The sequence below is a fragment of the Saccopteryx bilineata genome, chromosome 8, assembly GCF_036850765.1.
Source record: "Saccopteryx bilineata isolate mSacBil1 chromosome 8, mSacBil1_pri_phased_curated, whole genome shotgun sequence".
Classification (NCBI taxonomy): Eukaryota; Metazoa; Chordata; class Mammalia; order Chiroptera; family Emballonuridae; genus Saccopteryx; species Saccopteryx bilineata.
Genome location: NC_089497.1, coordinates 19,572,703 through 19,597,763, shown reverse-complemented (window position 1 = coordinate 19,597,763; position 25,061 = coordinate 19,572,703). Strand labels below are relative to the sequence as shown.

At 36.1% G+C, this 25,061-nt stretch overlaps 1 protein-coding gene and 1 pseudogene across 3 annotated transcripts in view; one reads left to right on the top strand and one right to left on the bottom strand.

Moving 5' to 3' along the window:
* CADM2 (cell adhesion molecule 2) overlaps positions 1-25,061 on the bottom strand; it is a 1,158,136-nt gene that overhangs the window by 391,490 nt on the left and 741,585 nt on the right. The window lies entirely within an intron of this gene.
* On the top strand, positions 15,511-15,875 carry LOC136312269 (eukaryotic translation initiation factor 4E-binding protein 2 pseudogene; annotated as a pseudogene).

The window sequence follows — 25,061 nt, the reverse complement described above, 5'->3', positions numbered from 1 at the left end:
GCTGTACATCAGCTGCTGATCTCATCCTGACTTATACGACAGGTAGGGTCAGGATTCCCTAAGATGAAGTCATCCGCACTAAAAGAGCACAAACTCAGTATACACACACTTAAATGTATTCAGTATGTAAGGCATGCTAATTTGAGAAGCACTTAGATGCCTATTTTTAGTACATCACTTCCATAACCATATGCAGGGAATGTGATCATTTAGAAATGTCATTTTCAAATGCGTTAGACACAATATATGGTAGTTTTTAATGTAATATAAGTAAAGAATTCTGACACATAGAGGCTATTTTAATTGTCTTATATAAGTCAACAAAGAAGTCTCATTACTGATTTGATGGTAAACAAATGGGTGAAGTAAGTATTGGTTTGTTGATATTTACATCCAGTGAGTCTCAGTGCCATTTTTTGCCTTATGTTTCACTAATTTAGCCTTTTTTTATTTTATTTATTTATTTTAGAAAGGAGAGAGAGAGGGAGAGAGAGAAAGAGGAGAGAGAGAGAGAGAGAAGCAGGGGAGGAGCAAGAAGCATCAACTCCCATATGTGCCTTGACCAGGCAAGCCCAGGATTTCGAACAGGCAACCTCAGCATTTCCAGGTCGACGCTTTATCCACTGCGCCACCACAGGTCAGGTCATGATTTAGCTTTTTATTTAACCTTTTTATTTTATATTGATATAGCCAGTGATTTTTGTATAATTTGTATTCCAAAGTAAATATTTATCAGGTATGATGTATTCTAACATAATTGATACAGTAATGGTAATTATAATATGAATTATAGAGTACAGATTGTGTTTCAAAAAACATGGTTAACATTTTATTTAAAGAATAATAAAAAGATGTTGAGCATTTGAGTATATAGAGTATATACTATGACTACATATTAATTTTTAATTCTCAAAAACAAGAGAAATGTAAGAGACATTTCTCATAGATATAATGAGGGTCTCATAGGTTTATTTAAAGACAGACAAAAAAAAGTAAATAATTATACCATAATCTGATCAACTTCAAGGGCACTGTACATCTATTTAACATATTTTAAAAGTATTATTTAGGCCCTGGCCAGTTGACTTAGTGGTAGAGCATCAGCCCAGTGTGTGGATGTCCCGGGTTTGATTCCCAGTCAGGGCACACAGGAGAAGCAACCATCTACTTCTCCATCCTTCCCTCTCTCCTTTCTCTCTTTTTCCTCTCCCACAGCCATGGCTCAGTTGGAGCAAGTTGGTTTCGGGTGCTGAGAATGGCTACATGGCCTACCACAGGCACTAAGGCACTAAAATAACTCAGTTGCAGAGCAACGAAGTAATGGTCTCAGATGAGCAGATCATCAGCCCTTAGGGTGCTTGCCATGTGGGTCCCATTAGGGGCATATGTGGGAGTCTGTCTCTCTGCCTTCCCACTTCTCAGTTAAGGTAAAAAAAAAAAAGAAAATTATTTAAATGAATCAAAAACCAATATATGCCCAATTTCAGTGTCAAAAGAATCTTAATAAACATAAATAGTAATTGAAAATAATTGATATGGTCTGGATTATACATATAGTCTATCTGAGTCAAATATTCTCTGAATGAAATTATTATTTCAATATTTAGAGGGAAGGAGTTCCTAAACACAATCTATTGCAATTAGTAGAATTCTAATAGGTATTCTTAATCAGGTCATTTGGAGAAAAGATGTAAAACAGTCTTAGGAATTCAGTTTTAGAAAATCTATTTGGTATACTTGCTACATTATCTGCACTCAACTTTGTGATACATTTTTTTAGAACTTTATCAATAACTGTGCCCAAGAGAGTATCTTAAGACAAAGTTACTTCAAATTGTGTTTATTATTAAAATATAGCGACAAAATGGAAGAAGACTTTATACAGAGAGAGATTAAAAAAATTTTTTTTAAATATTTTTCTGAAGTTGGAAACGGGGAGGCAGTCAGACAGACTCCCACATGGCGTCCAATCAGGATCCACCCGGCATGCCCACCAGGGGGCAATGCTCTGCCCCTCTGGGGCGTGGCTCTGCCCCAAACAGAGCCATTCTAGTGTCTGAGGCAGAGGCCACAGAGCCATCCTCAGCGCCCAGGCCAACTGTGCTCCAATGGAGCCTTGGCTGCGGGAGGGGAAGAGACAGACAGAGAGGAAGGAGAGGGGGAGAGGTGGAGAAGCAGATGGGCACTTCTCCTGTTTGCCTAGCCGGGAATCGAACCCAGGACTCCTGCACGCCAGGCCGACGCTCTACCACTGAGCTAACCGGCCAAGGCTAAAACTTTTTTAATTATAAAATACATAATTACAGTGGACTAAACAAGCCACTTATGTACTTTGCATATGGAAGTAAATCAGGTTAAAAACATCTTCGAATGTCATGAACTATATCTTATCTCTATACTAGTGCAAATATGCTAGGACAAAAGCTTGGTGAAAAAAAGTGCAAATATAAATAATATACTGGATATCAGGAAGTTTGAAGTTATAGCCAAAAGAGTGCCATTTAGAATGAGCTTTTTCACTGAAGAAAAGTACAAAACAGTTTTTCACCAGCATAAGTAATATAATGCTCAACTCATAAGTATCATGTACATGTTACACATCAAATACTGCCAGTTATAAGGTTTTAAATATATACTCATAAGATAATCATAATAATGTGAAACCGTTCATATGTTAATAACAGACTTAAAGTTAAAGATTTTATGTTATTATTTTTGTTGTTGGTTTTTGTTTTTTGGGTTTTTTTTTACTTTTAAAGATTTTATTTATTCATTATAGAGAAGAGAGAGAGAGAGAGAAAGAGAGAGAGAGAGAGAAGAGGGGGAAGAGCAGGAAGCATCAACTCCCATATGTGCCTTGACCAGGCAAGGCCAGGGTTTTGAACCAGCGACCTCAGCATTTTCAGGTTGACGTTTTATCCACTGCGCCACCACAGGTCAGGCTGTTGTTGGTTTTTTTAAAGCTAGTACATTTGATTTGAAGATGCATCTCTGTGATAGACACAGTCACAATGTGAAAATAATATTGATTTTAGTTTTACATTTTATGTGATCATCTTTAACGAAAGGTATATTAAAAAACAAACTGTCCTAGAACATACACTTGAAAAGATAATAAACCTACAATAATCAAAAACTTCATTAAAACAAATTAGAAATGAATTCTTAAAATAAGAAAGCATTCTTTACTGACAATGTTTTACCTGAAATTTTGTAAATCTTCCAGCTAAAAAGTAATTTAATGTTTTTTAAAAGTATTCCATGTCTGTCATTCCTTAGAATTCACAAAGGTATGTTGAGGTCAAACACTGTTGTACACATACATGTACATACATACATGTATAGACACATACATGGACTGGTTCCTCTTATCTGTGAACAATCCATCTAAACACGAAATAAAACATTTGCGTTATTATGATGCTGTTTTTTATAATTTCACAACCATTTATATGTACACATTAGTAAATATGTTGAGAGGCCCCAATAGTGTACAGGAAACATATTTTAGAGAGAAAATAAACTCCATTCTCAGGATCTTTTAATAGTCCAACTGTAAGTAAATTTATTCAGGTTGTTTGCATGTGAATCTTTTGTTAAGCCTAAAAGCCCACATGGCACAATGTCAGCTCATCAGAATATTCTCAGAAGTAGATGTTTCCATTAAAGATTATCTGGTCTAACCTCCTCCTCAGCATTGATTATCAATACTGTGAATTGTAAATATAGGGGAAGAGACAGCTATTTATGAGCAGTAATTGTAAGTGTTTATTAAATTTAAATCTCTAATAATGTTACTTAAAAATTCAAATAAAATTACAATTGAACATTTCTATTAACTCTCTCAAAACGAGGTCTGAACTTGAGTTACTAGCCTGAGCTAGCTGGAAGCCCTAGGAGGAAACTCCAAACAGGATATTTTTCCTCAAGTGCAGCCAACACTAAGTTCTCTTTGTGTTTCAAATACGGTAATGTTTCTGAAGTCATCGTTCTTCATGTAAACTGTATACAACACAAGATATAGCCATCTTAGCATTTAGGAGACATGATTTGAGGGTAAAACAAGTCAAGAGAATGTCTATTATTGAACATTCAAGAATGATGTTGCTCTGCAACAGAGGCTGGTAAATGCAAGATGCTTGCCCCCAAGACCTTACTTTCTAGAAAAAAAAAACCAAATATATAAACAAGTAATTCAGAAGAAACATAAGCGTAAATCTAGGCTATATTATCAGCAATGGGATTAAGTTTTCGGAAAGTCAATTCACCAGCTAAAGGAAGCGTTTTAGAAATCTAGAACAGAAGAGCAGAGAGGTCTTTCCAGGCAGCTGAATCAGTGCGAAGTTATGGAGGAGAGAAGCATCATGATATGGGGGGAAGGATAGCTCTTATCTTGCTGTTACGGAGCTGGAATAGGAAATGTATCTTCTATTGATGTGGTCTGTCTACTTCTTTACATAATGTATGTGACATATTCCACATTATGCTCATTCTATTTTTCCTTCTCTTAGATCCAATGGTGGAAGGAGTAAGGAAGGAATGGACATTGATTCCTTTTCCTAAGAAGTGATGGACTTGCTGCAGCACTCAAGGTAGCACACATTATGGGCTATGCAACACAACACTTAAAGAAAAGTGTTCACATGCAAGCAAAGAGCAAACATTTAAGCTGGCAACACGGCGATGACTATGCCTCTCTAAAACCTTATAAAATCTCCTCTTCAAAGAGATTTATGGATAGTGTGAACTAAATAATTCATGGGATTGCAGATGCCAATCCAAATAGCCTCTTCTTTTTTCAGGGTTTCAGTTTGTAGAACTGTGATCAAAAGCCTTCATCAGTCATCATAGTTGCATTTGTCCTCACTCCAAACAAACTGTATTTGCATGTGAATGTTTTCCATTGAGAATGAGATATATAATATGCCAGCCAAGACCTAACTAAAAGGCATTTTATGCCATTTAAATTCAGTCAAATTAGAGGCTGAATGCAACCTAAAAGGTCTACTCTCAGAACAGTAATTTAACATATCATAAATAAGAACCACGTGTTTTTAATGTAGATTCAGTACTTGTCAGAAAATTGTACACAGCCATATTAACAAAGTGCTTGCCTTTTAGGGCCAAGTAAATTATAAGAAAAACCTTGTATGTAAAGCAACAAAACATACAAAAAAAAAAAAAAAGAGTGTGATACAGTGTCATGGGTTCAAAGTTGACATTTTTTGGCTGACATTTACAGAAAAAAGATAGTTAACATTCTAACATACTTGAATGCTAAGAACATTGTCAAAAATACATTTTTTTGTTTAAAAGTTAAACTAAAAATCATTTTCAAGAACAGGTGAATGCACTGATTGCCATTTAAAGTAGCTTTGACTCATCAACTTAATTCTTAGTCTTCAATAGTGAGAACTAGAAATATTGTTCAAATCGTAAACTAAAAAGCCCAAGTTGAGTTAAAAAAAATATCAACTGTTTGAAAATCTTATAAATACTTTATTAAAGACCTCAGTAATGTGTGGTTCTAAATTTTTACTAAAGATTATGAACAGATGTTGTAACTAAATTTCTGGTTCTCGCTGACTATAATGAAATACCATTGAATAAACACATATTGAGAGATTCTTTTTATATGGAAATTGATCATTTCATTAAGTAAAAGTTATAATCCAAAGATTAGAGAAAGCTATAATAAAACAAAAAGCAACACAAATAAAATATAGAATCTTCATAGTTAAACTGTTCCAGACATTCAACTTTATTTATGTATGTATTTATTTTTAATTCTCTCACAACATGTAACTTGTGTATATTTTAGGCCAGTCTATTTAATCTTCTCTGCAAACACCAAATTCATTCTCATTTTTGTGTCCTTAAGAAAACCATTAAAGATTTTTCTTTCACATGAACTGTCTTCATAATGGCTATAAAGGTAACTTTATTTGTATTTGTAATTACATCCTTGTAGGTACTGAAGAGATTTGAGATGATTATAACGTAAGACAGCAATTTTCAACCATGGTGCCACAGAATTTTTAAAACAGCAATACCTGACTATTTAGTCAAGGGCACTGACCTCTTTTCCCTTAGATTGTCAAAAAACACAGTAGCCGTCTGGTGTGAATGAATCAAAATTATACCTATTTATTTTGTCAGATCGGCAAAAAATATAATAAAATCTTTGGAGGGCTGCAGAATTTTAATAATCATTTTATGTGTGACATGAGATGAAAAAGGTTGAAAATCACTGTTTTCGGAAAGGTAAATGACACCTCAGGTTCTGTACAGAAAAATCTCTAAATATCAAATATCAGAACCCAAATGCTGTTCACATGCTTAGAATCAAATACACAAAATTTTGAGGGCAGAAAAGAACTGTAACTATTTAATCCCACTACCAGCAAGTGAGAGGAGAGTAAGCCTAACGTCTTAAGAGAGTATATTTCCAAGTCTGTTTTTTTGTAAAATGAAAAAGCTTTTCAAAAAACCCTTCATATCTGGTTATGATCATTCTTATGATATATCCCGTATGAATGGGAGTATTGGAAAATAAGAAAAAAAAATCTAGATTGCTGATATTTTACTCATGCTCAATGCATGCTGTTAGTGAATAAAATATGAACAGAAGAAATCTTATTTTTTAAGAGACAAATCATAGTGATAAATTGTTTTAAAAATAATAAACTAGGGGAGTCTGTATTTTTGCTAGATGAAATTTGTGAATAAGTATAGAAGTTTGGGTGTCTCCAAGATATAACGTTGAAATCTTTTTATACAACTACATAACCTTAAATTCAACTGTATAATCTCAAAATGCACCTTCTGTTTTCTAGGTATATATGTACACTTTTCAGTGTAAATGTTTTCCTTCAGGTGAAGAAAAAGCAACAAGGTAATAAATATATATAAGCATATTATAAGAATAGTGGCTTATAAAATTTATTGAATATTTCTAACTCCATCAACTATATTTTTCAGTGCCTATTTCACAATAAAACCATATAATAATATAACCTTTCTATGAAATTTGCATTTTGTGAATCAAAGAGATAATGATACTCTATAGAAATAAATGTATAAAATCTAAGAAACTTCATCAGGCACATCAGTTATAAATTATAGCTACAGAAAACTAGCAATTCCACAAATTCTCTGAATTTTTATTATCTTATTTTGTCATTTTAAATGTAGATATTTAGCAAGAAATCATATAGTAACTTAATACTAATATAAAGTATATAAAATATAAAGACAACATATAAAGTATATAAAATATAAATATACATGTATGTGTATAAATATATATTCTAATATGTATATCCCTAATTATAGCTTTGCTATCCTATAAATAAATATTCACTAGAATATATTAGATGTAAAAATTACTGCAACCACTTCTTTGTTCTGGTCTAACAAACAAAATATACATTTTAGTAGGTTTCAAGTTTTTGTAATGAAAATAAAAGAGGAATAAGCAAGGGTTTTTTGTGTGTGTGATGACCTACATTTTCTTCTCTGCCTACATCAACTTTGTGAATTGCTTTATTCCGATATTGAGAAATGTATATATTTTTCATATTTCAGTAATAAATGTTATCAATTCTAGGGCAGATGCATCCATATGTAAATAGGTATAATCACGGTAAACAAGTCAATATAGGGAAAATAGCTAATATGTAAGGGAAATGAGGACAATTCTGATGCAAAGGTACTGACTTTATAGAAAAACCACAAGGAATAGCTCATGGCAGTGGAACACAACATGTCAGTGGGAATGTGAATGCTGATGAGAGGAAGCCAGGGGATGAGGACATAGCAACGTATATTGCAAGCACACGCTGATGAGGGCAGATGTAGAAAAATGATTATCAACTTTAGACCCCTAGAGCAACATGAATGAAATCACATCCCTGTGTTCTGGGAAATAAAACAGCCAACTTGGATAGAAATAAAGAGAGGCTTTAATTATCTAAAAGTAAATTGGGAGCAAACCATGATCACGCTGAAGTGGGGTTATTATAGAACACAATGTTGAGTTAATTCAGAAATCAGTTTGTTCAAATACACCAACAGCTGGGTTTAATAATAGACACAATGAATCAGAAATGAATAAAACCTTGAGATGGAAGATTATCTGAGCAACTCTAATCATATTATTAGATTTACTAGGGGAAATGAAATGACAATCTATAAAAGGAACTTATTTGTGTAAATATAGTTTTAAGCAACATCTTTTAAGAGAAAAATTGAGATCAGACGAACGGTTAGTACACATATTTCACAGATACTTTTTCTTGGCTGTATGCTGTAATGAACAAGTTATATGAACGAGAAGGGATTCACTAATATAATCAAAGGTAAAATGTGACGGAGGAAAAGTCATAAGTAACTCTAGAATACATATTTCAGAGTTAAATTAAACTCTAATTACCTTTTCTTTTCTAGGCTTTTGAATGTGAGGTTTGGGGATCGGATACCAGATTTCTCAAACTGTTAACAAATATGTAGAGAGCATAGCTCACAAATGCCAGGAGGTTCTGTGGAACAAGGTCTACTTTAATATCCTAACATGTGAAGTTCAAGGAAACATATAGTGAAGGCCCCAAAGAGTTTACAATCAGGAGCTGAGTCCTTACACAGATAGATAAATTAAGGAATCATTATGGAAAAAATAAAAATGGAGATGTTGGTTGTGGCAAGTTTATTGAGTTTTTATTAACATTGTCTACACAGTGTCTCTTGTAACATTTATGTAACACTTCTACTCACCGTAGCATTCAACTCCAGAGTTTGGACACCAGCCCTCATCACTTACTGATTGTTGGACAAATGAGTTTGTCAAATTTGTATTTTTTTGAGTTTGCTCACTTTTCTTGTTAAAAAATGGTGCTGGGCAGCCATGTGTGTGTTTGCCCTGAGAGTGGGACAGTTGACTGCAAATTGCAGATAGCATTTCTTCTTGGGAGGGGGACTTGTTTTGCTAATGTTTGCTGGAGGGGGGTCTTTGTGGGCCCAGGAAGTTTGGCAGGGAGAGCAGAGAGAATGCAGAGTGCTGAGGAAGAATCCAGAGAGGAGCAGAAGGAGAGGCAGGCTGTGGAGGGGGCTTTGGGAGCCCTACTGAGGCTTTGGGGGCCTTTGATTCTAGGAGGAACCGGAGAAGATTCTCCTGGTTGTGGAACCAGAGAATGTGTCAGGGCTTTGGGAGCCACTGAGTGAGAGGGAAGAGGTCTTCCTTGACTGTTTGCTCATTAGTCTGTGCGAGACTTTAATAAAGAGATGGCCCACCATTTTTTGGCTCCACTGTTTCTTTACCAACCTGTATGTGAATGACCAAAACGATGGTGGCCCCTGGCCATACGCTGATGTAAACTTGAGTAAGATATGCTATCTCTCTGGGCTACAAATTCTTCATCTCTAATATGGGGAAAAATTACAGTACGTGACACAATAAAATTATAGTAAAAACACAAATTAAACTATCGTATATAAAGCACTCAGAACACAGTTTGGCACATACTAAAGATCAAATCTGTATTTATTGCACCATGTATGGCCTAGTATAGACATTAACTGTGTCGTTGCAGTCCCTTTACTGACGGCTCATTATTAAGAACTCATTTCCTTGGCCCTGGCCGGTTGGCTCAGTGCCATGATGGCGAACCTCTTTATAAAAACTGCCCACTTTTGCAGTGCTGGTCAACCTGGTCCCTCCCGCCCACTAGTGGGCATGATGGGTGATCCTGCTCCAGCGCATGTGGGAGCCTGTCTCTCTGCCTCCCTGCTTCTCACTTTGGAAAAATAAACACACACACACACACACACACACACACACACACACACAAAACAAACAAGTCAACAAAAAAAAAACCCAAAAAATAATTTTATTAAACATAATTCACTGATTAATAGGCCCTCAGGAGAGTTTTAAATAATAAAGATAGAATACCTACAGTGTTTCAAATACTTTATTCTGAAGAAACAAAAGATGAAAACAACATATGCTTTGATAATTTTTCACTGTACAATATGTTGTTATTTTGAATGACCTTATTCTTTGTATTGGCCTTGAGTATAGTTAAAAAAAAACAAAACACAAAGTGTCTTAAAAATGATATAAAATACTTAAGTTACCTTCTCAGTTTATCCAATATTGAGTTATTTTGTTTTTCAAGAAAAAAATATCCCCAAGTGTATAGCAGGTAAGAAACCACTGAAGTAACCTTTAGCTTCACTTTCAAGTAAAAAAGGAGGGCCCTGTTCGGTTGGCTCAGAGGTAGAGCATCAGCCCAGTGTGTAAATGTCCCAGGTTCAATCCTAGTAAGGGCACACAAGAGAAGTCACCATCTGTTTCTTCTCCCCTCCTCCTCCTTCCCCCTTCTCTCTCTTTTTCTCTCCCTCTTCCCCTCCCACAGCTGCTGGTTGATTGGTTCAAGCGCATCTCCCCAGGTGTTAAGGATGGCTCTGTGGAGCCTCCACCTCAAGCACTAAAAATATTGCAAGCATGGCCCCAGATGGGCACAGCATCGGCCTCAGACAGGGGTTGCTGGATGGATTCCAGTTGGGGTGCATGCGGGAGTTTGTCTTTCTATCTTCCTTCCTCTCACTTAGAAAAAGAAATGAATAAGTAGATAAAGTGGAAAAGGAAAAAGACTCATGTAAATATATCACATAATTGCCATATAAATTGATTTTGTATTAGACATATTTAGAATTGCTTGATTCCCCCACCCTCTCACCTGAAGAAAAGGTTAAGATACACTCTTTCAAAAAACGCATGCTGAGTGTCCCTTTAGAGATTTGTCATTGCAAATCTAAATGTCCAGTCAATCCTTTTCTCTTCTACCATACTTGATACATAATGTGAGTTCCCTGCTTTGAGCAGAATCAGCCAGTTTCTCTCAGAAATGTATGTTTGGATAATGTAGGAAGGTGATCAGTGAGAGCTAAAATGAAAACATTTTACATGACACACATTGAAGTTAAAGTAGAAAGACAATGAACGATAGACTGGAAGAGGGAAGATGTAGAGGATAACGTTTAAGGAAGTGCCCTAGTTCCCTCCTCCTTCCAGGAACATATGTGCACTACTGTTTAGAATCCTTGGATTTTCATTCTGTAATACCATTTATGGGAAGCACCATGTGCCTCAGTTTCTTACAAACAAAGGGTTTAAAAAAATTAAAAAAACAAAACAATAACGTGTTTAAATAGAAAGACCCAGGGATGAAGAACTATGTGGCACAATTCACATTTAAAACACAAAAGAAGAAAACATCATGAAGTCTAGGGAGTGCAGTATTGACTCGTCCAAAGTACACTTTTGATGAGTGAATTTTCTAGGACATAAGCTTTATTAAAAGCAAGTTGACTCATTACAAAAAAAAAAAAAAATGAAATCCTGCATAAATTATTTAGGGAAGTATGAGCCATTTGAAAAGTTCTTACAAAGTAAATACAGAAGGTGTTCAGGAAACACTTCAGTGAATTTTGAATAAAATGTTCTTGCGGCACCGCATTGTATAAGAACGCATTCAGATGAGAGGATATTTTCTGGGTCATCTAGGTTTTGTTGAACGTAAGTAAGAACAGATTTCAACACAACTGATTTTTGCAATGCTTATGTCTTATTACTCAGGGTTTCTTTCCAGCCACGTAGGTTCTTATCTCTCGTCTCAGTCACCTCATCTGTGTTATTGTCTAGGCTGCTGTAATTAGGGTTTAGATGAAAATGGGCAGTAAAATACCACAGAAACTGAGGATCAGAAATTACAATGCGTTCAGAATCCTCAGGTTATGGTCCTTCACCCCATTTTAAAACAGAAAGACTTTGATAAGTCATTTGCCCTTGCATTTATAAACTGATTATCCTCTTGGTATGAATAGATTTTTGACTTTTTGTTTTATATACCAAGTGTGTACATATAAGTCACTAACCTCTATGCAGTGGAACTCTGACCTAATTAAAACAGTATTCGTCATCCAGAAGCAGAGTGGAGAAAAAGACAGAACAAATAGAGAAGTCCTGAATTTTCACTCTTCTTAATGCTAATCCTGTAAATCACCCCAATGACATTTAGCTCTTTGGAGTTTTAGAAAGAGCTCCATGACAAAAGTTTTTTTTTTATTTGCTCCCTGCCTATCTTTTCACTGATTTGAATGAAAACTGATCATATTTTGGCAACAAAGAACCTAGAAAAGAGCTAAGAGGTAAATAAAATCCCTATAGTCCAAAATATGAATTGGAAGTATCAATATAAAAACATATATACATGTCCATATAAGTGTGAGGCTGTTGAAAAGGCCTACAACAACGGCAAGTCTAGCAGCAACAAGCAACTCTACTATCATAACTGAAGTTATAAATATATTTCCATTAAAATAAAACAGGATTGCTCAAGTAAATAGTTTATAGGAGGGCAAGAAATGTCTAGTTCAGAAAGCTAGAAAGCCATAAAATATCTACTGCTTTTGTGTCAAAAGAATTGAAGCATCACTCACTGGTCAAATATGGAACTATCTGAGTAATTACTCTGATGGATTAAAACTCATGAAATATAATTAAGTTTATGAACATGCACTGATCCCAAAAACAAAGAAGTAAATAGATGAACAAATAAACTGCTTTAGAAGAGGCAAATAATTTAACTAGTTATTTTTAAACTATCAAAAAACAAACTGAAAGAAAGAAATCAATCCTTTATTCTACTTTTCATATATGAATAATACCTTAAAGAGACAAATCCTTCATAAAATTAATTAAGGGATTATGATAGAATTAGAATATAAGAGTTAGCTTCAAAAACTACTACAAAAATCTAGACATTGACTTCAGGTGAAGATTGTGGCATTGGTAAAGGAGGTACTTGAATTCTCTGACAATGACATCAAAATCACAACTACTCTAACGGAAAAGCAATCATTCATAACAATCTGATATCTAGCTGAGTAGAAGTCCTAGAAATAAGGATATATATTTTAAAAAGCCACAATAAGACTGGCAGGAGAAGCAGAGACATAGAATTGGCTGGTCCCACATCCATGTGTGGCAGATAAAAATCCGGAGGAATATTTTGGCTGCAGAGGTCCCTTCTGCCTCACACAGAGCCCCCCCGCCCCAGTCCAGGCTCCCAGTGCCAGGAAGAAGTCCCCATAACCTCTGGTTGTAACAACTAGCAGAGCTTGTAGCTGCATGAGAAAAGGGCTGCTGAAATCCCAGGCAGCCCTCTTAAAGGACTTGAACATGGACCTGAACCTGGACTTACAAAGATTCACTTGCTTTTAGATCAGCACTGGGGAAGCAGCTTAAAAGACACCAGGCACATACCAGGAAGTACTGAATTGTCTGGCATCAGCATGAGAGCTGAAGGGGCAGCTTTCTCCCAGACATAAATACTGACAGAGACCATGGTTCTTCTTCTGTGCCTTCTACCCATAGAACCAGCAGGCAGGCACCATTTCTGAGTGTCCATCAACATGGCTAACACTATTCACCAGCCCTGAACCTGGCACCACCCAGCTTGTGGGCCCACCCATGCCGTTTCCAATGGCTTTTCCCAATAGATGGCCAGTCTTGACTCATACACTGGACTTACCTAAAATCCCTCAAGCAGTATCTGGCCTTGGCATATCTGTCACCTCTCACTAAGCAGTCTGAAAACAAGCACTAGAGGCAGTAAGTAGGCCTTGTGTTACAGCTTGGTTTCTCCTGGGCACCTCCAAGCTCAGCAAAATTAGCAGCCATCTACAGATCACTTCATAGTTCATGGGCAGTGACCCTAGGTAGGGCACAGCTGACAACTCACCTTGGCTTGAACCTCCCAGGAGGTCCCAGAGTCACCATACCCAGTGGATATCTTCAAACAAACATCAAAGCATCACCACACAACTCCCTTTCCAAGCGGCAATCTGAAGGAGAAGACTCAGCAGCCACCAGCTGCTCATTGAAATAAGTCCTGCTCTATGGGGTTGGCCTGTACAGCTGACTTTCCATGGTGATGGCAGCTAGTTTTTGCAGCCAATCAGCCTGGAGAGTAAATCCTTCCTATTGCATTGTTAGCATTAATAGTCAGCTACAACAGGAGAGGGCACACAGTTCACAAGGGGGGCATACCTGAGTGCCCATCTTGGATGATCATGGAGGTTGTGTCACTGGAATTTACAAGACATTTACTAGATAACACCACTCTACCAAGCCTGAAAGATATAGCAGCTCTACCTATTACATAGGAACAAACACAGGGAGGCAGCCATTTCATTTAAAAGAAAAAAAAAAAAACAGAACCTCAGAAAAAAAACAACAACTAAACTTAACGGAGACAAACAATCTACTAGATGCAAGTCAAAACAATGGTTAAATGATTTCTCAATGATCTTAGCAAAAGAGCAGATGAACTTAGTGAGAAATTCATTAAGGAGATGGGAGACCAAAATAAATCAGTAAGAAATTAAAAATATATTAACTGAAAAAAAATACATTACAGGAAATCAAAAGTTCTGTAAATAAAGCAGAGGATCAAACCAGAGATTTGGAATATAAAGAAGCAAAAAAACACCAAATTAAGACAGCAAAAAGAGAAAGGAGACTGGAAAAATGATGATAGTGTAAGGAGACTCTGGGGCAGCTTAAACATACAAACGTATGCACCATGGGAATACAGGAAGGGGAAGAGAGAGTACAGGAAGAGAAACTGAAAACCCATGTGAAAAAATAATGATAGAATACTTCCCTAACCCGGTGAAAGAAAAAGACGTACAAGTCCAGGAAGTTCCGAAAGTCCCAAACAAGTTGAACCCAAAGAGGCCCACACCAAAACATATTATAATTAAAATGCAAAAGGTTAAACACAAAAAGAGAATCTTAAAAGTAGCTAGAGAAAAGCAGTTGGTTACCTTCAAGGGAGCTCCCATAAGACTGTCAGCTGATCTCTCAACAAAAACTTTGCAGGTCAGAAGGGAGTGGCAAGAAATATTCAGAGATGAAAAGCAAGGTCCTACAATCAAGATTACTCTACCCAGCAAAGGTGTCATTTAGAATTAAAGGACAGATAAAGAGCTTCTCTGAAGAGAAAAAAAAAAACCAAAGGAGTTCAATACCACCATATCAGTATTATAAGAAATGTTAAAGAATATTTTTAAGAAGAAAAAAAAAGATAAAAAATATGAATATAAAATACCAATAAGTATTGATATATAGCTATCAAAAAGTACTTTAAGTGCAAATGAATTAAATGCACCAATCAAAAGACATGTGGAGGCTAAATCAATACCAAAATAAAACCCTTGCATATGGTGTCTACAAGAGACTCACATCAGATTGAAAGATACACAAAATAAAGGAATAAAACTATATATATTTCATGAAAATGGAAACAAAGAAAGAAAATGCTGGGGTAGCAATATTTGTATCAGACAAAACAGAGTTTAAAACAAAGACTATATACCATCAGCCTGCAGGACAAAGCACACCACCAGCTGCAAGAGAAAGCCCAAGAGCCAGCACCCAGGGAGATGTCCTCATCTGCCAGTAGTAACAACCAGCCCAGCCAAAGCCATTCCATCCCCACCCTCCTGGTGCCCAATGGCAATGGTGTGCAGCAGCACATCATGACTATTACACCATGCCTGGGGGGATGCTCTTCTTCACCATGCTGGGAGGACCCTGAATTATTTATGATCAAATGTTTCTGTTGGATTGTCCCAATTTTCCCATGGCTTCGAAACCAACCTGCCATCGGCCCAATATCACAGGAGTCATCAGGTCTGGCACCTCAGTCAAACTCTCCAAAGTAGAAGTAAACAATTAAAACAACTTAGACAATTGTGACACAAAGCAGGCAGTTGGGAATGATGTTCAGTTTGAGATGGACGTCTAACTGCCCTGCAAGGACCAGAACAGCAGCGGCGATATGTGTGTGTACTTGATTTGGCAAATATGATCAATAAAGAAAACACAGAGAGGGTAGTATCAGCAGTCCCCATTGTACTCTCCACCTCTTTCTCTTCCTCTGGTTGTCCAATGATGCGAAGATGAGCTTCATTTGACCATTTCCTCTCCTTGTTTTCTGTTCTTCCCAGTTATTCAGCTTAGACTGAAGGCCCATGGCATATTTCTGTAGAACTAAGTAGCCCACAAAGGAAAACAAAAGTTGAATTCTTTTGACTTCCCTAGTCAGTTTTGTATTGAGAAACAACCATTCCCTCCAATTTTTTTTTTTAATCCCAAATCAATTATCAACCTACCAACAAATGCTTCCCTGTCCCCTGCTCATAGTTCAGTGCTGCAAGAGTCTGGATTTGGGATCTTCAAAACCAGAGAGAAATAAACAAGAAGGGAGTTATTTTTCCTTTTTCCTTTGGGGACAGCAGAGGTGATACAATGTTAATGGGACTTCTCTGTGACACTGTGTTTGAGGTCTACTTCCCTACATCCTCTGGGAGGAATGAATGTCTTCTGGATTTGGTATTATAGTTCATCTTTCCATTCCTTTACTTAGCACATTAGTGCAAAAAATTTTAAATTCTGTACAAGAAGGAGATCATCAGTAACCAGCTGTTCCTACTTCTTCTTCTTTTATTGCTCCCTGCTAGCATCATGTTTGTTGTGGTATTGTTGTACTCTGAGCATCCAGGTGATTTTACTGCTCCTAGACCAGGTCCATACCAAGTGATAAAGACACTTTGGATAAGACCAGATCATAGGCTGTGAATGATATTTAATAATGACCTTGGAAGAGTGTCAACCCATTTGAGTACACAGTTTTAGGTGTCATTGTTTTTCAATCCAATGAGCATTGTAATATTTATAGTTTCAGATTGCAGTTTTTTGGAAAAAAAAATATATATATTTGAGTTTAAAACTGACTTCCAGAAAACTCTGAGAAAAGAACTAATCTTTGTTCCTTTGTGGACTTGCTTTATTATGTGGTTGCTGAGACAAATAACCATGGGGTTAAAACTATACTCTTCTTATTTTCTTGCCTTTCTCATTGTCATTTGAATTGTCCTTTTCTTTCCCCTTCTCCCTCTCTTCTTCCCTCCCTTTCTCTTTTTTCTCTGCCTGACCACTTTTTCAAATATACATCAAAAATACCTCAAAGGTTGCTATCTGCTAACATCTGTCGTTTCTCTTGGCTGAGTAACGATCTTTGTTATTTTAAGATGACTACAGACTTATTTTTTGATATGTTTTCAGTACAATGTTGAACAACAACATTTAATCACATCCTCCAGTGTCAGAAGGGTGAGACGCATATGTAGGTAAGTCTGCTGTTCCACGTCACCATACTTTGTCTCTCACAGTCCTTTATGAGTTCTTTGGGTCTCCCTTTAGTTTTAGGTGTGCATGTTTGGCATCTGTAGTGGGTGTTTTGTAAAACTGGACCATTCTGCCTAGTCATGGGTTGTTCAAAAAAACCTCCTTCTTTTCCCTCATCCTTTGCTCTGCCATTGCGCTCCCCTTCCCAGCTGATGTTCTGATATCGACTGACACTATAGGCCCAGGAGAGTGACTCCCCTTGTGGAAAGACCAATACCTCTTTCCCTTTATAGGAAGACAAGTAGCACCCTGGCTGGATAGCTCGGTTGGAGCATCGGTCTAGAAGCACAGATGTCGCGGGTTCAATCACTGATCAGTGCACACATAGGAATGGATCAATGTTCCTGTCTCCCTGTGTCTGTTCCTTTCTTTCTCTCTAAAATCAATAAAATAAATATTTTTTAAAAATAAAAAAGACAAGTAGCCACTGGTGCCTTGGGAATATCTGGTTGAATTTGATGCCCTAATATTTAATGTTCACATCCCAGATTGAGAGTAACAAGCCAATTGATGAAGAAAAAAAGCTGCTTGTTTATCTTTTGAACTATGAAAAGATCTTGTTTGGAAATACATTTCTGACGGGAGAGAGAAAATGTCTGAAGAACTTTGTTCTGTTTTCTGCTACAAAATGTGAATAGTTCAAAGAGTAAAACCCTTAGCGATGGTTATCTCTCATAAATAAGCTTGTCCTCCCAAGTTTTAGAGATATTTTCAGTCTCAAAAATTGATAACCAGAACAGTATGCTATGTTTGTTTGTTTATGGTATTCTTGTGCTGATTTTACTAAACTCGAAATTTCACTTAAAAAGAACAAATAAACACATACAAAAAAATAAAAGCTATATAATAAGAGATAAAGAGGGACCCAGCAATTCCCATTTTAAGTATTTATCTGAAGAAACCCAAAATGTTAAATTGAAAAGACATATACATCCACATGCTAATTGCAGCATTATTTACAATAGCCAAGATATGGAAACACCTAAATGGCCATCAGTAGATAATTTGATAAAGAAGTAGTACATGTATACAATGGAATATGACTCAGCAATAAAAAGAATTAAATGTTGTCATTTGCAGCAACATGGGTGGACCTAGAAGTGATATCAGGCTGAGTGAAATTAGACAGAGAAAGACAAATACCATATGACACCACCGATATGTGGAATTTACAATAAATAAATAAACAAACAAACAAATAAGTAAATAAGCACAATAGAATCAGACTCATAGATACAGAGAGCATTTTGACAGTGCCAGATGGATGGTAGGTTAGGGGGATGAGTGAAAAAGATGAAGGCTTTAAAAGTACAAAATTGGTAGTTATGTAGTAGTCTTGGATATAGAAAGTACAGTATAGAAAATATAGTCAATAATATTTTAATAACTATGTATGGTGTCAGATAGGTACAAGATTTATTAGGGTGACTATTTAGTACATTATATAATGTGCAATCACTGAGTTATGCACCTGAAACAGATAATATTTATGTCCACTGTAATTTTAAAAAATGGAATAAAAGTGAAAAAAATGTAGGTGTTAAAAACATAAAGCTTGGCTTATCATAAATTGATAATTGTTGTAACCAGGTCAGGAAAAAATAAGAATTTACGTTGGACATTTTATAATAATATTTGACATCTCTTACATGTGGAGACAAGGAATTTCAAGAAGAATAACAGCACATTTGCTAAAGTTACAGGTGGCACAACCCCATGCTATGCAAGGCATGAATGAACCTAGGCCAGGACATCATTATTTTTTTTTCACAGCAGCAGCTATACCAGATGACAGATAGAGATGATATATAATATCATATATATGTATGTATACATATACACATATATATGTATATATAATATATATTATATATAATTATTATATATGTGTATATATGTGTGTATATATATAAGTATATATAATTTAAGTATATATATATACACACACATATATAAATGAAAGATGGTGGTGCAGTAGCAAAAGTGAAGCAATGAAAGCAGAGGGTACTTCTGTCTAAAGCCTCATTATGAATCCTGGTAGAATTGACAGTTTAGGACCTGATGTACAGAGACCTCTAGGAAAAGTGACTGAAAATATAGGTGAATATGAAAAAAAAAAAAAAGATAGGTGAATATGTGGAATTCATAAGATGATGACACACTGTGGGATGCTATATATTTATGAGTGTGGTGGTTTAAAAACATAGCTGCCAATTCTTTGACACGCCTTCCATTGAGATGTGGGCCTATGTCCTTAACCTTTGTATCTGTGCAAACACGTTGTGCCAGTTGAGTTTAACTGGGTGACTTTCACTGATGCCACCTGAAGCATAATTTTCCAATAGTGGCCTGTCCAGATTCTTGAGCCTCAACATCATGAAATTTAATAAAATTGTTGGTGTCATAAGTTGCTAAATTTTACAGCAAGATGACTAGGCAAGGTGAGATTACAAGGTCTGATTAGTGGAATAATGTTTCAACTCTGTCTGTAATTGATCTTACCTTCAGCTTTTATTTAATTGGTCATCAAGCAACACAAAGAGACAACTGCTTGGGTACATGCAGCCATCCAATGCTTCCTTAATTTCTCAAGAAAGCACACACACTAAGTTCAGTGTCTATTGCATGATGGAAGAGAAAAAAAAATCAGTCTCCTTGTTGTTTTCCTCCTCTGTGTTGTAATTATAATATTTGAGCAATGCAAAATTGTGTACATATACAAACACAAGTTATAAAGTATTATATAATAAACAAGAGGGATGAATTCACTAGCAACCCAAAGAAGAGAACATTACCAATAATTGGCTTCTATGCATGTGCTTCTTATGTAACCCATACCTTGATCTCCCACCCTTTTACACCATTAGGGAAAGTGAACGGCAGTGTTGATATCTACCTACTGCCATATAAACAAGTCATTGCTGCCCTACACTCAGAATTACACAGTTTATAATCACTAAAGAAGCACAACGAAAATATAATTATCTTTTTTAGTTATTGTTTGTGTGTTATTTTATAATTATTCAAAAGCCAGTTTATTTATTTTATCATACATGCAATTAAAATAGACTAAATTGGAATTGGATTATTTTAATTATATTGTGCATCTGCCTCAGCTGGAATAACTGACATTTTTCAAGTTTCACAGCTGCACAGTCATTGTGAGGTTATTTAGCTGCATGTGACATTATATAACTGTCAGTTAAATCACATATACAAATGCAGTATCTAGCATTTGGGCACATTATATGGATTCATGACACTCCCCAGAGGATTATGGATCTGGAAAACTATGAATGAATTACAAAGAGAAAATATATGACTTTTATGACAGATATAATAATTTAGTTGTAATATTGTTTATATGATGTGCAGAGTAACTAAATGGAGTTGTCTCATACCTGGAAAAAAATTAGACAATAAAATAGTGCCTGTAGTAATAAATAGAGCTCTGTGAAGTTGAGTTAGTATTTCTTATTTCTCATCCATAGTCACAACGACCTTAATAATACTGCTTGCTCTGTTTATAAAAAAATATTTCACAGAGATAAAACACTATAGTACAGAATTTATTTCTTTAATTCTTAAAATGATCTAAAATATTTTTGAGCATATTGTCTAGATTTTATAGGCCACCTTGGCTCTACCTATGTGACAATATAGCCCAATACAGACATATGCAAGATGGCATAATCATTACTGGTGAATAATACTTTAGGAAAATATCACACATAATAAACCTAAAGACAACTTTCATATAAATATATTTTTAAACTTTCAATTAATATTAAAAAATGTAAAAGAAGAATGTACTGATCTACAAACAAAGGTATTTCATGTATGAATATTAATTATTGAGAAATTCAATCACTACAAAAGAAGAAAACTATATGTTTCTGGTAAAACATAGCTTTTAAAAATACTGAACATTTTAAGGGACATGAGAAATATCCCCAGACTTCCACCAAATCAACAAAAGCCAGTCAACCCTCTTCTTTTACCCATTTCTCAAAAAAATATCTTCCCTTCTTTGTCATTTCCCTCTGGCCATTAGAAGAACGTGTGCTGTGGAGGGATCAGGGAAGAGAAGGTATTCTTTCAGTTTGCATCAGGAACATAAGCTCATGAGCTTCCTTCCCTCAGGGAGGATGAATCAGAACTGTAATATAGACTAAACATTCTTATCTGATAGCTTATAGAAACCAGAGAGCCTCTGGTCCCTCCAAGAGAGAGTGACTGGTGAGGAAGGACCAGAGGAAAGTTAGTTCAACCAAGGATTTATAAACACATGTATAAACACATGGCTTACAGCCATTGATAAATTGATTTCACCAGACCAAACTTCAAAATCAAAATAAAAATGAAAACCTAAGGTTAACCTAATTTAAAAGGAAAGACTGCGGGCTTTAAAATTTAACTATACTCTTAAAAAATTATAACAGGCCCTGGCTGGTTGGCTCAGCGGTAGAGCGTCAGCCTGGCGTGCGGGGGACCCGGGTTCAATTCCCGGCCAGGGCACATAGGAGAAGCGCCCATTTGCTTCTCCACCCCCTCTCCTTCCTCTCTGTCTCTCTCTTCCCCTCCTGCAGCCAAGGCTCCATTGGAACAAAGATGGCCCGGGCGCTGGGGATGGCTCCTTGGCCTCTGCCCCAGGTGCTAGAGTGGCTCTGGTCGGCAGAGCAACGCCCCAGAGGGGCAGAGCACCCCCTCCTGGTGGGCAGAGCTTCGCCCCTGGTGGGCGTGCCGGGTGGATCCCAGTCGGGCGCAGGCGGGAGTCTGACTGTCTCTCCCCGTTTCCAGCTTCAGAAAAAAAATATATATATATAACATATCTTTTTTTTAATACTGTCTACAAAGGGACATGATACTAATTTCCAGTTGATCAGTGTCTCTCTTTTCTTATTTATGTCTTTTACCCCTACTTTCTTTTTTTTTAAAATAATTTTATTTTTTTAATGGGGCGACATCAATAAATCAGGATACATATATTCAAAGATAACAAGTCCAGGTTATCTTGTCATTCAATTATGTTGCATACCCATCACCCAAAGTCAGATTGTCCTCTGTCACCTTCTATCTAGTTTTCTTTGTGCCCCTCCCCCTCCCCTTTCCCTCTCGCTCTCCCCCCTCCCCCCATACAAAAGAAAGAGAGGTAACACAGCTAGATGAGGAAAAATCTATGGAGAAAAAAATTAATATATTGGAAACCTTGGAGCTAAATGACAGAGATTTCAAGATAGAAATCCTAAAAATCCTCCGAGATATACAAGAAAACACAGAAAGGCAATTTAGGGAGCTCAGAAAACAACTCAATGAACACAAAGAATATATTACCCCTACTTTCAATGTCTGTTAATTGTATGAATCAGTCTGAATCTTATAATACCTGTGCTTTCATTATAACATCCAGCGGGTCTTCACTTAGAGTCCGCTACCTATCAGAACCCTCTCAATTATATCTTATGTAACAATTTGGTTTCCAGAGTCTGAACTTTTACCGAAACTTAAATGTTTTCCTCTCTCTAAGTCTCCTTTCATTTTTATTTTTCTCCTCAGATATTTTTTTTTTGTATTTTTCTGAAGCTGGAAACGGGGAGAGACAGTCAGACAGACTCCCGCATGCGCCCGACCGGGATCCACCTGTCACGCCCACCAGGGGGTGATGCTCTGCCCCTCCAGGGCGTCCCTATGCCGCAACCAGAGGCACTCTAGCGCCTGGGCCAGAGGCCAAGGAGCCATCCCCAGCGCCCGGGCCATCTTTGCTCCAATGGAGCCTTGGCTGCGGGAGGGGAAGAGAGAGACAGAGAGGAAGGAGGGGGGGTGGAAAAGCAAATGGGCGCTTCTCCTATGTGCCCTGGCCGGGAATCGAACCCGGGTCCCCCGCACGCCAGGCCGACGCTCTACTGCTGAGCCAACTGGCCAGGGCCCTCCTCAGATATTTCTTCAAACATGGGCTCCACTGGCCTCCTTCATCGATCTGAATTCTCTACATAGGCAACTTACTGCTATGTATGCTCTAGAACAATGGTTCTCAAAGTGTGCGCTAGGGCGCACTGGTGCATCCCATGGTATTCCAGAGAAATATGTACCTGTTGAAGACCAAAAAATGGTTTTGGAGTTTAGATTTTGGGGGGACAGAGGTGTGGGGAATTGGCTGTAAGCTGACTGTCTGCCTAACCCCCCACCTCACTTGCCTGATTAGATTGTAAAAGGCTGTTAAGCTGTGCTGCTGGATTGTTCACACTACCCCCCATGTTCCCCGGAAAGACTGGAGGCAAGTTTTTCTATCCTTTGTTTGGTGTAAAGTTAAGATGATATGTATGGTGGGGGTTTTGGATTGATGATTAAACATAAGAAATTGTCTCTTGAAGCCTTTTGGATTTTTATAAAAGAATATGTGGCAATATCTAAAAAAGCTTTGAACATTTTACTACAATTTTCAACATCCTACTTATGTGAATTAGGATTTTCTACCTTCAACACAATTAAGTGTAAAAAGAGAGGAATTCTTCAATGTATTGATGAGAAAATGAGAGTTTGCCTTTCAAATATATACCCAAGCATTGAATAAATTGCTAGGACACATCAGGCTCATGTTTCTCATAAACACAAGAATGAAAAAACTTAACACATTTATGCCAGGACCTGCCCAATTTACTAAATCTTACTAAGAATGCATTTATATATATAAAAAGATAACTTTATTGTCATTTTTTAACCCTTTTTACAAATTCTAAAAAGCATAACTCAAAAAAATGTAACATAGAAATGTTTTTTAATGTCAGAATAAATTTAATTTAGTCATATTTACTTCATTTAATTATCATAAAAGCACGCCTGGACTTTATATATATTTTTTAATGTTTGACTTAATTATTATAACATATTTCTCAGAAATTTATATATAGTGCACCTACAATTATTTGTAGGATTTTAAATGTGTCCCGATTCAAAAAGTTTGAAAACCACTGCTGTATAGGTATAGTCATTCTGCAGGTTCTATCCACCACTAATTTACTGGCCCCAATGAGAAAGCTCTGTGATTTCCTCTCTCTATTTCCTCACCCATACTAGAAAATTATAAAACAACTCTTCTCTAATCAACTTCCTATTGCGTTTTTAAGTTTCCTAAATATAAATTATTTTGAATATTCTAGTCCATAGGTATGTACATAATTATGATTAATGAGGTTAAAATCTGTTGACCTTGTAAATATGATAATTAAATATATATATTTATTTTTATGACATATAATATTATTTTAATTCAGTTGAGTGGTGTTTAAAATAAATAAACTTTAAATAGTTGTTTAATACCAAATTAAAAATTTTTAAACAGATTTTTGGTATCATAAAATGGAAAGAAGTGATTTATAAATACTAAATATATTACAAAATTGATTATTATAGTTCATAATAACTTTAAGATCAAATATGTTTGCCCTCTAATATTAATTCTTTTTAGTATAGAATCAATATTCATCATTGGTAATACAGTGTCATCAGTCACATAAGTATTAAAAGATATGTTACAAATATATTTCTAAATATTTAATTAAAACTTTCATTGACAATTTAAACCCATCAACAGTAGTGTCAGTAATACAATACATATAAGGAAATTAAGAAGGCAAATATGGTCATCATATTGATTTCTTTTTTTCAGTATGTACATTATTAATTTAGGCAGAAAATTAAAGGTTTGAGGTAACATTAAACCCAAAATAAAAGCACTAATGATAAA